The sequence below is a fragment of the Schistocerca gregaria genome, chromosome 2 (assembly GCF_023897955.1).
Source record: "Schistocerca gregaria isolate iqSchGreg1 chromosome 2, iqSchGreg1.2, whole genome shotgun sequence".
Taxonomy (NCBI): domain Eukaryota; kingdom Metazoa; phylum Arthropoda; class Insecta; order Orthoptera; family Acrididae; genus Schistocerca; species Schistocerca gregaria.
Window position 1 is genome coordinate 310,735,942 of NC_064921.1, and position 14,811 is coordinate 310,750,752.

Consider the following 14,811-nt stretch of genomic DNA (forward strand, 5'->3'; position numbering starts at 1 on the left):
AACTTTGAATAATGCCCTGGTGCAGATAAAGGATCCCATCGCTATCAACATACGATGGACAGGGGTAATTGGGCCTGGGAACATCTGAGCCACTTGAGGGATGTGAGGGATTTGGTAGACATTCAGGAGACGTCTGCAGTTTGTTGCCGCCGCACGACGAAGTCCATTGTAAAATCAATACCCAAGCAGCGGTGAGTGTTAGCCACGCTTAGAGGATCGACACTCTCTCTGGTATGGCCTGACCAATGAGCATAACTTGCGTTTTGGAAACGTTAAGAGCATTGCCCGATGTCTCACCAAATGTCTTTACTCCTGTCAGAGCCGCGCGGTCATCGTCTTCGCTGCATAGGAAGAGTACGAGATCTTCAGCATAGGCCGTACAACAGAAGCGGTGACCGTGCAGTGACAGACCCACCAGGTTTTGATGAAGTCCCTGCCCTCGAGTAGGAGGTCTAAAGCCAAAGAACACGGTGTCGTGGAAGTGGACTCGATCGCTAGAAGCGTGGTGAGGCGTCCATCATATCCTTGAAGTTCCACTGCTCAAGAGGTGCATTACCATAGTTACTATAAGAGCCGGAAAAACCATGTGCTGGAGGACCCTCTTCAAAAAGGTGTGATCGGCATAACCGAATGTCTGACTGAAGTCAATCGTTGGCAATGCACCAGGACGATGTCAAATGGTTCAAATGGCTCTGAGCACTATGGGACTCAACTGCTGTGGTCATTAGTCCCCTATAACCTAGAACTACTTGAACCTAACTAACCTAAGGATATCACACACATCCATGCCCGAGGCAGGATTCGAACCTGCAACCGTGGCAGACGCACGGTTCCGGACTGCGCGCCTAGAACCGCGAGACCACCGCGGCCGGCAGGACGATGTCGCGAGCTGGCGAGTGTTATCATGTCGCTGTAACGGCAAAAGGCCGTATGAAGCCAGAAAGTCTGATCACGGGACGTGACGTATCATGCTGCATTCTTCAGTCGTGATGCCAACAAATACGTGAAAATTTTCATGTCCAATCGGTCATACGATATGGCGACTGGGATAATGACCCCACCAAGGATGGATCGTCGTTGTTGGGGACATCAGTTCACTACGGATGGCCATCCAAGTAGGTACCCGTAGATAACTAAAACACTTGTAAAATTCGAAGGGGAGGCCGTGAGGTCCTGTGTGGCTTGTTGGCAGCTGCCGCCTTGATAGTGTCTGTAACTTCAAAATATTCAAATGTGTGTGAATTTCAAAGTAACCAAACTGAAGAGGTCATCGGTCGATACACTTACACACTACTTAAAGTAACTTATGCTAAGAACAACGCACACACCCATGCCCAAGGGATGACTCAAACCTCCCTCAGGAGGGGCCGAACAATCCGTAACATGGCACCACAGACGCACGGCCGTTGCGCGCGGCTCTGGGACTTCATCCACGGTCACGTCTTCGTCAAGATTTTGGACTTTCTCCAGACACGTTGTTTGAGGCGAGTACTGCTACCTTCTCAATTAAGATCAGGTGGTATGGGAGAGCCCTACGTTCTACATCCTTTGGACAACAGGCAGAACCAGATGAGGATTCTCAGGAGAAAGCGGCCATTGCATTCATTCCTTTTTGTGGCTCGTTGTACGACATGATAGGATGAATCCTTCGGAAACACCAAGTAAAGAAGGTTTTCTGACCATGAGCCAAAACTCAGGCACTACTTGGTAGATTGAAAGATGGACTACGTAAATCCAGTGTGAATCAAATGTCCTTCCATTGTGGAATAACTTACATAGGTCAGACGGAGCGTGCTGTCGAAGATCGTTGCCGAGAACACCAACGCCATATCAGATTGCAGCAGCCTAACGAGTCAACTGTCGTAGAACATGACCTGACTGAACTGCATGGGATGGACTATAGCAATACCTAGGTTGTGACATAGACGTCCAAATTCTAGGATCGTATCATTAAGATATCTATTGAGTTTTTGAGATTTGGGAATACGGGAAACCCTGATAAATCTTGATAGCAGGCACTTAATTAGCAAGGCATGGCTCCCCGCCATTAACATGATAAAGAAGAGGTATGAGATACTAGACAGCGAACTGACTTCGAGGGCAGGCGGTAAGAACAGTAGAGGTGCCGCCTGCGGCCGGCTGGAGCAGTGAGGCTAGGGATGCTGGACACGGAGGACCGATGGAGCGATCTTTCAGAGCAGTCAGTTCATCAACGCACCTTATGATAGCAACGTATTCGTTTGCTGAAATATTGTGCCTGCTGGACACTGACGTCCAGCACTTCAACCATGAACTATTTCGACTTTGTTTTCAGTTTCTTTTCAACTTTTGTTTTAAATATATCCACTGACCATTTTAGTGGAAACTTTGTTACTTTGTTTCAGCTTCTTAACAAAAGTCAAACCCAATTTTCACTTTCGTTTCTGTTTAGTGCAGTAATACCAGCTGGATCAACGTACCACACTCAAAGGCCAGGTTGGTCAAGTTGACCCAGCAATTGGGGCAGCTGGCCCACACGATTTTATTACTTAATTAAGTTACGAAATTGATTATTTAACTGAAGATGTATTAACTGCAATACATACAGTTTATTTTAATACAAATTCCTACAAATTTATGAAAAAATTGGAAGCATAAATCAAAATGTTTCAAACGTGTGTGAAATCGTATGGGACTTAACTGCTAAGGTCATCAGTCACTGAGCTTACACACTACTTAACCTAAATTATCCTAAGGACAAACACACACACCCATGCCCGAGGGAGGACTCTAACCTCCGCCGGGACAAGCCTCACAGTCCATGACTTCAGCCCTTAGACGAAGCATAAACTGAATTATAATTTTGTAATACAGTTTCACATCTGTAGGAGGAGACGGATACTGGCAGAAGTAAAGCTGTGAGTACCGGGCGAGAGTCGTGCTTCGGTAGCTCAGATGGTAGAGCACTTTCCCGCGAAAGGCAAAGGTCCCGAGTTCGAGTCTCGGTCGGGCACACAGTTTTAATCTGCCAGGAAGTTTCATATCAGCGCACACTCCGCTGCAGAGTGGAAAATCTCATTCTGGAAATATCCCCCAGGATGTGGCTAAGCCATGTCTCCGCAATATCCTTTCTTTCAGGAGTGCTAGTTCTGCAAGGTTCGCAGGAGAGCTTCTGTAATGTTTGGAAGGTAGGAGATGGATACTGACAGAAGTAAAGCTGTGAGTACCGGGCGAGAGTCGTACTTCGGTAGCTGAGATGGTAGAGCACTTGCCCGCGAATGGCAAAGGTCCCGAGTTCGAGTCTCGGTCGGGCACACAGTTTTAATCTGCCAGGAAGTTTCATATCAGCGCACACTCCGCTGCAGAGTGAGAAATCTCATTCTGGAAACATCCCCCAGGCTGTGGCTAAGCCATGTCTCCGAAATATCCTTTCTTTCAGGAGTGCTAGTTCTGCAAGGTTCGCAGGAGAGCTTCTGTAATGTTTGGAAGGTAGGAGACAGATACTGGCAGAAGTAAAGCTGTGAGTACCGGGCGAGAGTCGTGCTTCGGTAGCTCAGATGGCAGAGCACTTGCCCGCGAAAGGCAAAGGTCCCGAGTTCGAGTCTCGGTCGGGCACACACCTTTAATCTGCCAGAAAGTTTCACTATCTTCTCTGTTCAAAAATTCACGAAGAAGACGTTCTTTGTCATTATTAACACTTGACAGATCAGTCCTCCGCTTACAACTTGTGCACTGAATTCATTCAACACCTGGATTGCCGTAAGAAGTGGTTTAAAGCACATCTTCATCTTGAAGAACTTTCTTTGGAGTGCCTACTTTGTCTCAGCACTCTATTTGAGTTTTATCAAGCGATTTGGCTTGACCAAAGCCACTTGCCGTGAAAATATTATATTACACAAAATGTCCTTAGTTATTTCTAAAGTGTTTTCTGTCGTTGGAGTTTCTTCTATATTCCGGATGTCAGTAGTAGTCAGTTTCAGCCTTGTCGGAACATTGGTCAAGTTTTCAAAACACAATGCTCTGTTGCGGTGGTTGAAGCTAGTACATCGCACCAAATTATCGGACTTCGTTTCAGCAGAAGTCCTGAAAACTAATCAGGTTCCGCCATTCCAAGGTTTTAGGGTATCTTACGCTGACATGCAACTGCATAGGAGTAGGCACACCGCCCATCTCCTACTAGTGAGAGGCCGAAGTATCTGTCACTAGCTTTAGTAAGTTACTCTTCAACCAAGTTTTCCAGCATTGTATATGATGTAGAGTTTGACTACGTAAGCCCTGTTGAATTAATAGGAGTATGTACTTACAATAAGACAGCGGAGCATGTTATCGACGTGCGTGACTTGTCCCTGCTTATGTGGACTCCTGTGCCCCATCGTCATACTGGAAATATTTAATTTCGTTTTCGAAAACGTTTTAAGCGTTTATCGGCATAATGTATGACCTTTAGTCGTTGACTTACTTGGTTAGTAAGAGCATTGTTCTGTAGTACAAAAAAATATCTTAAGGAAGAAAATTTTATTTTCACTAACAAGAAAAAGTAGAATATATGCCCTTCCCCGTACGACAATCCAAATGAACTCACGAGGTTGTGGAAAGACGACGGTTTTGTTGCCACCATCCTCCTTGGTTGATTACTTGTTTAAACGGCAGTTTAGCAAAATACCAATTGGAGACCATGCTCTATGGCCAATGTGCCCTGGCTTCCCCTATATTCTCCCTTCTTCTGTGCATAGTTCTAAGCAGCTAATTTGATGCAGCAGATGTTAAGCTGACACTCCTCCTATAGTTGTCACATTAATTTCCCTTGCTGTTTGGGGACTGTGTGGATGATGTTCTTCCGAAAGTTCGATGGCATTTCTCCAGTTTCGTACAAGAAGAACTTGAAGTATCATTTAGTTGCTACTTTTCTTAATTATTTTGAAAATTTTACTGAATATCGTCTACCACTATTGTCTGGTTAGACCCCAACTATTTGAAACATATGTCTTCCCATGGCACCAGAAAGCCTATGTCCACCTTATCAGGAACCACGTCTTCTATCGGTAGCAAATACAGTACTCATCCTTCGAAGAGATCGTCCATGTACTCTTTGCAATCACCCAGTCTCACCAATACGGTCATCAATGTAAAACGTTTCACTATTTCTATGAAATTATTCTAAGGCTTTTGATTTTTGTATATGCTGAACCCGTTCTTCCGACGAACAATACTTTATTATTTCCTTCACATTTTGCCTGCATCCATTTCGCATTACCAGTCATTTCCTATTAATGTCGATCATATGTGACTAATTTAGTTTTATTCCTACTTTTTTCTGAATACTTTCGTGCTTTTGACTTTGACTTCAATTGCAATTTATTCACAGTTAATTTTCTTATAATTTTATGTCGAAATTCTGTTAGTTCCCTTTATAGCGATGCCAGTTCCTCTTCAGCTGCACTACCTCACAGCACTTCCAAAGCATATTATTATTTAGCACTTCAGTAACCCACTTTTCCTTTTCCTTTGATTATACCTAATGATTGTTTCACACTTCAGTTTTCTGTTCATCATTTCTTAATTGTCTTTGTCCACTCCTGGGTACGCCTTACAATTCCTTATCTCGTTTAGGAATATCTTTGCACTACAATGCAATTCATTTAGCATCTTTCCTTGTAACCGGAGAGCAATCTGAATGCTGCGGCATGTTATAGAGTGGATCCCCTTGTACGCTGCTCTACAAATCATTTCATTCTGAAGGTAAAGTAGGTTTTTCTTGGAACAGATTCTCGATAGATCAAGCTATAGCAATAGTATATCCGCCCGTAATTCTCATGCATCAGTTCTTCTCTTACTTCTATTGACCATTTAAAGCAAATCTTTCTTTTCCCACACAACGTAATGGTATTGAACTATTGTCCTCTGATGATTGATGTAGAACAGACATTTTTTTCAGAGAACTGGATGTGTCCCCTCCTACAAACAATGCAACTTCCATTGTCATTGTGGAAAAAAATATATCCGTGAATATGTAGTCTTTAGATTTTACACCATTTGTTTCGTGACATGTTTTTTGCTTGTTATTTCTGTTTATGACAGGAGGTCATTGAGGAATTAAGTGAAGCAGGGTGCTGTGTGCGGTAGAAAATATAAATACAGCGGTGAAAATAAAACAAAGACGAAGGTGACTAAGCCCTCCGGTCAACAGCGGATTTCATTCGTGGCGCAAAACCTGTTTTGTTCAGTCTTATGTATCAAAGGCTAAAAAAGCAGTAGAAGTGTACGTTTACGAGGAATCCTTACGTAAATATTCCTTCCATACGACAGGTACGTTTTCTTTCTTTTTTATCATTCTTTGCGTGTTATCGCACAAAATATTAGAGAAAAATCTTGAAAACGCTCGTGTAGTTTCCCGGAATTCTACTCCCGTTAGGTAGTATTGGAATGCGTTGACATACATCTATATGGCAATACGTCCCTAAGACAGTATTATACAACGGACAAAAGAAATAAATGAAGATGGGACGAGAGATATGGTACTGCGAGAAGAATTTGACATAACACTGGCAGAATTAAGCCGAAACACGATCCCTGATGGAGATGACATATCTCCAATCTGCTGGCATCTTCAGGAGAGACAATCATGACACAATTATTCCACCAGGTATGCAAGATACGTGAGACAGGGGAAATACCATCAGACTTCAAGAAGAATATCATACTTCCAATTTCGCAGAAAGTAGGTGGTAACATGTGTTGATATTAGCAACTATCAGTTTATCAGGTCACACGAATTATTTGCAAAAGAGTAGAAAACTTGGTAGAAGTCGACATCAGGGAAAATCAGTTTGGGTTCCGATAAATGTCGGAACCCGGGAGGCAACATTTACCCCATGGATTATCATAGAATGTAGCTTAAAGGAAGGCAAACCTACGTTAGTAGCTTTTGTAGACCTAGAGATCGGTTTCGACAATGTTTACTAATATACATTCTGAAATTCTGAAGGTAACACGGATAAAATACACTGAACGAAAAGTTATATACAATTTTCACGACAGTTTTAAGAGCCGAATGTTATGAAAGGGAAGCAGTGGTTGACATGGGGGTGAGATAGGGTTTCCAAGTGTCCAAGACGTCATTCAATCTGTGTACTGTGCAAGCAGTAAAATTAGCCAAAGAAAAATTTTCGGAAGGAATTAAATGTTTAGAGGTATGAAAAAAAAGCCTTGAGGCTTACCTAACATATTTTAATTCTATCAGAGACAGCCAAGGACTTGGAATTGCTGCTGAATGGAAAGGACAGTGTTAGCAAAACAGGAGTCGAAATAAATCAGGTGTTGCTGAGGGAATTAGATTAGAAAATGAGACACTGGAAATAGTAAATGAGTTTTGCTACTTGGGCCGTAAAGTAACTGTTGGCCGATTTTGAGATGAATTAAAATGGCGACTGGCAGTGGAAAGACAAACGTTTCTGAAAAAGAGAAATTTGTTAACTTCGAATATGAAGTTAAGTGTTACCTTTTCATTGAATACGTTATTTTACCCAAAACGTTGGAAACATACACAGAATATAGATATATTTCACTGCTTAATAAGAGAAGATTTAGTATCTAAAAAGAGTAAACTGCTCCTTGAAAGACATTCGGAACGTATGCATATTTGGTTTCTTAATGAAAATCAGCCTTGTACAGTTGCACTGTTTTAGTAAGAAAACATTAAATGCCTGACATTATTAGTAAATTGCTTCTTGTAAAGCTTTTTGAGCCTAAGGCTAAATGTGGATTCTCACTGTGGGTTAACCTTTACTAATGTTCTCGTGTTCTAAATAAAGAATTAATTGTTGCAGCTATTAAATGTTTGGAGATTTCGCAAATTTGTTACATATTGGTTTGCTCTATTGTAGTAATGAATATTCGAAGACATTATTTTAAAGAAATAAATGATGTTCCAGTTGTTACCCAATTCTTCCTTTACGACATGTTGGTTGTGTCTTCTCATTAATTACCGCCCTAGTTAAGGTCGTATCACTCACAAAATACCAGAGAACTTTCAGCAGAACATTTTTTATCACGACACAGCGGCCATAAGCAATTTTTAACACAAAGTTGCAAACACAAAGAGCTAGCGCATAGGCGAGTGCGCCTCTTATGTAAGCTAGATTTGGCGTCACTTCAGTTGCTGGAATATTTCGCCGACACTGGAGCTGCCCTCTGCGTAATACATCGTGATGTCACTTTCCTTGGAGCTCTGATAGAGATTAGCTAGAAAATATGTGTGCCAGCCACGTAGTTCCTCTGTCGAGCGCTCTGACACAAAATTCTGTTGAGCGCCCTGATACAATGCCTTTTCCCCAAAATCCAGTCTTTCAATTTTTGAGCAACTATTACATTAAATAAATCTGTTGTGTGAATGTGGATGGAGCTTAATGAAATTTATTTATGTAGCTAGTCATGCTTCCATCGCTTCAGGTCTTACAAGGGAGCTCGTAACATGCAAAAATGCTGTGCATCATTTTTCGTTTTCCTCCCTCTCTGGTAAACAGATGCTCCCATTCCCCACAGCAAAGAGGTATCCTGGCGGAGAAACTATGTTGTAATCTAATGATTGGCGGGAAGTATTAATGTGTCAATGTTGTAGCATTTATCAGACGTGGAACCCTACTTGTAACATCAGTCAGATGCTGTCATGTACGCTTCTAAAGCGAGAAGAGCCCTAAAGCCGACGAAATTGGCTCCCAACGTGTTTTGTCAAGCACACTCCTTGGTTTCAGAATTCGAACCCGCAGTAGCTCACGTACTAGGAATTATTCAATAAAAATTCGGAATCCTATCTCGCACTAGCTCACGCTACCAATTAAATACTAGGAATTATTCAAAAAATATTTCTACCCCCCCACCTATGTCTTTCACATCCCTAACTAGTATTCGTAACTATAGTAATAATTCGAGAAAGTCATCAAGGTGGAATGAGGCAGAATGAAGGGAGGTCTCCAACTCACTGTCAGATTACAACTTCTTCATTACTTTTTCGACATACATCAGAAGAGGAATTGTCAATATTCAGATGTATGACAGGAACGATATTTCACAGCTTTATAATGCTTACCTTAAAAGCTATTGCCACGGTTTGCGCGGCCTCCCCCGACGGAGTTTCAAGTTCTCCCTCGGGTACGTGTGCGCGTGTTGTCCTTAGAGTAAGTTAGTTTAAGTTAGGAAACGATGACCTCAGTACTTTAATCCGATAAGAACGTACCACAAATTCCCAAAAAATTTAAGAGCTGTGAATACTTCTTCATCTTCTATATTGTGAAACAAATCTCTTCTGCTACAAGTTATTTGTTTTTTTTTTTTATATTCCGGGAGGAGGTGTTATTAACCAAAACAAGAAAAGAATTTTCAAGTAAATATGTGCTCTAAAATGCATGCTTTAAGATCTATGAACTCTTGTTCATGGAGGAAATGCGTTTATCACTAGCGCACTAGCGAAGATAAGCAGGTTCTCACTGCTCTTAAGGAATGGATTGTAGAGCTCAGTGTATAGTAGAATTTTTACTGTAAATGGTCTTCCTGTCATATCTTTGGTTATTGACCATTCGTCCAGGAACACCCTGTAGTGAAGCGACCTTCAGTATTCTTTCTTAACAACATATCACAAAAACTTGTATTCTCTTCTGTCTTATTGACTGGTGACTCCATGGAGTGTTCTGTGTACCACGACCAAACAGTGGATATAATTGGAAGGAGAATCAGCATTTGTCATATTTCTTTGTTTTATTATCCGTAAAATCGATTTTCGGTCACTTAGTGAGCATCGTCAGTGCTACAAGTTAAATTTTTTTACATGACGATCAGAGAGTATAAAAGAGAAAATCACAACTACACCTGCGGATGAACATAACAGTTGGTAGGAACATACCTATAATATACAATTAAAATTGGTAGGCACTGGTATCAACAAGCTTAGAGCGATCACATAAACTGGGGCCGCTCTTTACGTGCACCTGTTCAGCAGACGTCGGTGTGACAGGGCTTAGAACGCCCTCTATGTGACATGTGTCACGTAAGGACTTAATATTACTGGTTTTGAAAGATATTAACACAAAATAACTCTTGTGCATTTGTGAATCATGAAGTAATTCTAATTTAAAATGTACGTAAAACACATAGCAGACGAAGGGGGAAGGAAACACCTAAAATACATCGGCGTATTGTTTTTAAACAAACCAACTTACAAAACCTAAAACAGATCGATAATAAGTTGTCAGGGTGCAGGACAAGTAAAAGAGAAAAAGGCAATGCAAAAGAATAATATATGAATAACAAGAAATGAGGTATAACACAGGTTCTTAAAAAAACATAATAGCATTGAATAATCGGTCATGCTTAAAGTATGCAAAGCAAATATTTCAAAATTTAACTGCGTCTGCCTGATACGACTGCCATAGCCCAAGAGAGAGAGAGAGATAGAGAAGGAGAGAGAGAGAGAGAGAGAGAGAGAGAGAGAAAGAGAGAGAGATAGAGAGAGAGAGACAGAGCAATATTTTCATTTAATTATCATCTTTTATCTTTGCAAATATCTCAGCTGCTGATGCACAAAACTGGCCTTCATACGCGTTTTTATTTAATAACTAAAATTGTACCCCCTCCACTCCCAGTGAAAACGTATTCTAGTACAAATAAATTTCCTACAGAAGGTTCATGTTCATTTTTTGCTGCAGAACTTACTCCACGCATAGTAAACAAGAGAATATGGAAGTAGTAAGTGTGGTATTTGAAAGTGTTGCAGGATGCACGGAAACCAACTATAGGGGCAGCTGAATCAACCACCAGTAATAGCTTTCTAATACCCATCTGCTGTTATTGATTCTGCATGTACTATACAATGTACTCGGTTCCATTTGTTACAATAAATATCCGAATAGCCATATTGTGTAAGTGCATGACCGATTGTAATATTCAGTAATTGCTTTCTTGCTTAAGTCAGGGTCATATCACCCTATACATTGTTCTGTTAACTTTTTAATCATTAATAATTGTAGGCACGATTGTGATCAGTCCTGCGAAACTATTTGCCGAACACCGGCTAGTTAATGTTGAGAAACAAAAAAAAAATGTCTATTTAAACTTTTAAGAGCTTGAAACAACACAATGAAAGTGTCATGACACAGGGATATTTTAGTTAAATGTTAGGGTTTATGTTGGTTCTGTTCCAAAGATGTTTCCTGGCACACGCTCATATGTGTGTGTGTGTGTGTGTGTGTGTGTGTGTGTGTGTGTGTGTGTGTGTTTGGCCAGGTTACAACGGTGAGACACAACGGAAAACAGAAACATTTGTAAAAGATGACGGGTTTGCATACAACTGACACACAGCAACCACTTGAAGGCCTGTCAAGGCTACACCAGGTGTATAATAACTTGTCAATATGTGAAAGAGGTGCCAGGTTGAGGCCAGGTGCATGATAGGAACAATACAACCCCAAATATTAGCCAGTAAATGGAAAACGAAGACAATCACATGGGGACAGAATGTTCTAGGAACATAATGTTGCAGGTTATGTGCAATCAGATTCGAATGAAGAAAAGGCACTTGAAAAGAGTATAAAGAGAGAGCCACGGGCCCTAGAAAATTATTAAGTGAAAAATGTAGTAATGGAGTTATGCAGTAATGAATTGGTAGACTATCAACGAAAATCCAGCACCTTTGACAGGAATATCAACATCTACATCTACAGCCATACTCGGCAAACCACCTGACGGTGTGTGGTGGAGGGTACCTTGAGTACCTCTATCGGTTCTCCCTTCTATTCCAGTCTCGTATTGTTCGTGGAAAGGAGGATTGTCGGTATGCTTCTGTGTGGGCTCTAATATCTCTGATTTTATTCTCATTGTCTCTTCGCGAGATATACGTAGGAGGGAGGAATATACTGCTTGACTCTTCGGTGAAGGTATGTTCTCGAAACTTTAACAAAAGCCCGTACCGAGCTACTGAGCGTCTCTCGTGCAGAGTCTTCCGCTGGAGTTTATCTATCATGTCCGTAACACTTTCGCGATTACTAAATGATCATGTAACGAAGCGCGCTGGTCTCCGTTGGATCTTGTCTATCTCCTCTATCAACCCTATCTGGTACGGATCCCACACTGCTGAGCAATATGCAAGCAGTGGGCGCACAAGCATACTGTAACCTACTTCCTTTGTTTTCGGATTGAATTTCCTTAGGATTCTTCCAATGAATCTCAGTCTGGCATCTGCTTTACCGACGATCAACTTTATATGATCATTCCATTTTAAATCACTCCTACTCCCAGATAATTTATGGAATTAACTGCTTCCAATTGCTGACCTGCTATTTTGCAGCTAAATGATAAGGGATCTATCTTTCTATGTATTCGCACCACATTACACTTGCCTACATTGAGATTCGATTGCCATTCCCTGCACCATGCATCAATTCGCTGCAGATCCTCCTGCATTTCAGTACAATTTTCCATTGCAACAACCTCTCTATACACCACAGCATCATCTGAAAAAAGCCTCAATGTGTTAGTAAATGAGTTAGGAGAGCACAAATTCCACGTTTTATGGAACTGAAAACATGTTCCTGATAATAGTTTAGTAGCAAGGGATTTACTCACAAGACACAGAGTGCTCACTAACCTGACAATTACAAGCTTGTAAGTGACGGTGCCTGAAGGTTATGTACTGAACCACGAATGTCTGTCATTCATGAGAGAGAGAGTGTCACATTTTTATTGAGCTTGTTGATGGAAGATTAATAATGGAGAAGTAATAAAATCGATTTTCGTTTGGTTAGTTAATAGTAATTTAATATTTCTTCATTATGTGCCCCTCAGATCAAAAGTGACGTCTTTGACCATAAAGAATGGACCAACTGATAAGTGATGTTCTTTTATAGATAAGAACTTCCTAGTGGCATAATACAACCAATTTGAGAGCAGATAATTATGGAAAAGATTCAACGGTAAAAAAGGAAGGAAGATTAGGATTACAGGACCCACCGACGAAAAGATCATTACAGGTGAAGCGTAAGCTTGATGTGCACCAGGCTGGGGCACGAAAAAAAAACTGCCTCAAGGTTCACAATTTTTTTTACTGATTTTAGCCCTAGTGCCCGACTTAGGTGCGTATTTCTCATTTAATAGAAGCTGTTTTCTACTATTCTTCACAATATCGGTTAATGCAATTGGTTCGTTTTTCTGTATTTATTTCTTTGCCCCGTTTGCGTCACACCAAATTAGTTACTGTTACGTCTGCTTCAAAATTTGTTCTGGCTTGAAGGATTTCTTGAAGTATGTCAGTCTTCTTAAGGTCTTTATATATTTTTGTTGGCCAGTTCTTTCGGACCCTCGTCGATGAAACTAAATACAGAAGTCTCACCTCAACTTGTTGCCTTTTACTGTAGGTAAGTGACTACAAAACAGTAATATCGTTTCGGTATCTGTTATTATTTATACATTCATTTCTTCTCCACCAAAATTCCATTTGGACTACGGACACTACTCAGACATTCTTTTCCTTCTTTATCAGTTATTCATTGTTTGCAAATCCGTCATGAACTATCATTCAAAGCTAACAATTGTTATTTCCTGAATCTTATTTTAATATGAAATCTAGAGTCTCTAAGAAAGCTATAAGCAAATCAAATGCCCAAATAATGCAGTGATGGGCGTGCTATGTATCAGTAAACGACGTAACTGTATCTTCTTTAGCTGGCTACAAGCATTTTCTTTTCCACATTTTGCCTGAGACGTAGCGAAAACGCCGCTGGCGTAACTCGAATTGTCTAATCCCTCTGGAAATTAACGGAGCTGAATAACAATAGTGCTAATAACGACTTGTATTATGTATGATATCGTGATATACCATCACTTCCGGGAGAACAGAGTCAACACAATTTCGAAGGCTGCAAGAGCCGAAAAGTGCCCGTGGGCTTAATAGTTCTTGAAGCCAAATTGTTTACAGTAATGTGTACAGAACAATGGAAAGTAGAATGAGAATCAGTAAGATGACAGTTAGTTCGGCTTCAGAAAAAGTAAAGCCACCAGAGAGGCAATTCTGTCGCCGCTTCTGATAATGGAAGCTAGACTGAAGAATTATAAAGACATATTTACAGCATTTGTCGAAATCAAAAAGCACGCGCTTTTAATACGGTGCAAGTTGTTTGAAACTCAGAGAAAAATAAGGCTAAGCTCTATAGAAAGACGGGTAATATGCATCCTCAGGTGACAAAAGCCACAGGATAGCAGTATGCACATATACAAATGGAGGCAGTATGACGCACACAAGATATAAGCGGGCAGTGCATTGTCGGGGCTGTCATTTGTACTCAGGTGATTCATGTGAAAAGTTTCCTACGTGATTATATGGCCTCACGACGGGACTTAAGAAACTTTGAACTCGGAACGGAACTCGCATGGGACTCTGCATTTTGCATATCGTCAGGGAGTTCAATATTCTGAGATCTGCAGCGTCAAGAGTGTGCCAAGAATGCCCAATTTCATGCTTTAGCTCTCACTAACGACAACACAGTGGCCGACGGCCTTCGTTTAAGGGCCGAGAGCGGTGGCGTTTGCGTAGAGATAAAAGCTGCACTATGTGATCAGAAGCATCCGGACACCAAAAAAAACTTACGTATTTCATATTAGGGGCATTTTCCAGCCACCTACTGCCAGGTACTAATTATCAGCGACCTCAGTAGACGTTAGGCACAGTAAGAGAGCAGAATGGAGTGCTCCGCTGAATTCACGGACTTAGAACGTGGTCGGTGATTGGGTGTCACTTGTGTGATACGTCTGTATGCGAGAACTCCTAAATATCCCTAGGTCCATTATTTC